We start from the raw sequence: 2,309 nt of genomic DNA, 5'->3' as shown, positions 1-2,309 counted from the left end.
GGAAGAGACATAGAGGAGCTCAAGCACTCCATAAGATCTTCAAGAGGAAGAACTAGCCTCCATCACTAAGGTGGACCCGTTCTTTAATTTTCTTGTTCTTATTTTTCTGTTTTTCGAATTCTATGCTTTATGTTTTGTCTATGTTTGTGTCTTTATTACATGATCATTAGTGTTTAGTGTCTATGTCTTAAAGCTATGAATGTCCAATGAATCCTTCACCTTTTCTAAATGAAAAATGTTTTTATTTGCAAAAGAACAAGAAGTACATGAATTTCAAATTCTATCTTGAAAATAGTTTAATTATTTTGATGTGGTGGCAATACTTTTTGTTTTCTGAATGAATGCTTGAACAGTGCATATTTTTGAATTTGTTGTTTATGAATGTTAAAATTGTTGGCTCTTGAAAGAATAATGAAAAAAGAGAAATATTATTGATAATCTGAAAAATCATAAAATTGATTCTTGAAGCAAGAAAAAGCAGTGAAAAGCAAAGCTTGCGAAGAAAAAAAAATGTGGCGAAAAAAAAAAACAGAAAGAAAAAGAAAAAGCAAGCAGAAGAAAGCCAGTAGCTCTTTAAATCAAAAGACAAGGGTAAAAAGGGATCCAAGGCTTTGAGTATCAGTGGATAAGAGGGCCCACAGAAATAAAAATTCTGGCCTAAGCGGCTAAATCAAGCTATCCCTAACTATGTGCTTGTGGCGTCAAGGTGTCAAGTGAAAAGTTTGAGACTGAGCGGTTGAAAAGGATTTCTTTTTTACGCAAGAAAGTGTTGTCTCAAATCAAAAGTAAGTATAATCAATTTCCGAAAAATGTTATGATTGGATATTGCATTTTGTATGTTTAGACAACATTTTTAAAAGATTATCTCATTTTTCTGAAACGTTGTATGATGGACTCATTCTTTTATATTATAGGTTGGCAAACTAATTAATAAGGTTCAAAAAATTATTTCTTGTAATCATATTTTAATTTCATTTATAATGAAATTATTCATTCTTCTAAATGATACGAGACTTATAGGAGAACAACAAATAAAGTTGACTAAAGGGTGTGATATGTGAAGTTCAAATAATCTGTAGAAGGCAGGTGTGCATTGTCATTTCTTCTTCCAACTCTCATTTAATGTAGGAGAGTTTCTCTTCCAATATCATCTTTCTTTTGAGAGTATGTTATTTGATCGTACTCTGCTACTCTTCCATACTCTCGTTATTAACCATTTTCTACTTCAATCAATTATACTCCAACTTATATTGATATCACTAAAATAGAATAAACATACAATTATTTTAATCATAATATTTTGATGCTCACGTTTTTTATTATGAAATATGTAAACTAATTTAATACTCATAAAAAATTAGATTAGTTTAAAAAAACTACTTAAAAGTAGTCAGAGTTTAGAATGTATATTATATTTTTTACTATCATAAAAACTGCATGTAATAGTTTATAAATATATATTGGATTTACTGTAAAGAAAAAAGACTGATTTCTGATCATCTATAGAAATTGCTACTCCTAATAGTTGTGAGACAAAGTTTGGTTGATAGTAGATGCTCTACGACCATACATATTCAATCTTATCTATCTTGTAAAACGCATGAACTTTAAAGCATGACCATAATTTGGCCAATTTGGCATTCATCAACAATGCACGATAGATTAAATTAATGATGAGTTATTGTATACTATACAGGGGACACAAATTAAATTAACAATTAATCACTCCCACAATGTAATTATTTATAAATATATATTTGATTTACGGTAAAGAAATAAGATTGATTTCTGATTATTCATAAAAATTGCTAGTCTCAATAGTGTTGAGATAATGTTTGGTTGATAGTGGATGCTCTATGGTATACATATTGAATTCCATCTATCTTGTAAGATGCATGAACATTAAAGCACATTATGATTTGGTCAATTTGGTGTTCATCAACAATGCACGATAGATTAAATTAATGATGAATTATTGGATATTATGAATTTGAATCCTTTAAATTTTGAATTTCACTTTAAAGGATAAAACATGATCTATCAACATTTATTTTATATATGGGACAAAAAAAAATATGAGAGAAAAAAAATTCAAGAATGAGAAATCTCATTTTATCCTCTAAAATAAAATTTAAAATATCCAAATTCGTATATTATATAGGGACAATTTAAACTAACATTTAATTACTCGCACAATGAAAGGTGAGTGTTGTTAGACTATATTAACCACAAAATTCTTTTGAACAGTAATAGTTGATATAATAACAAGTACCAATAACTTTAAATCAACCTCTAAAAATATGTATGGA

This window comes from Arachis ipaensis, chromosome B05, assembly GCF_000816755.2.
Source record: "Arachis ipaensis cultivar K30076 chromosome B05, Araip1.1, whole genome shotgun sequence".
Classification (NCBI taxonomy): domain Eukaryota; kingdom Viridiplantae; phylum Streptophyta; class Magnoliopsida; order Fabales; family Fabaceae; genus Arachis; species Arachis ipaensis.
Note: the sequence above shows the minus strand (reverse complement) of the source record.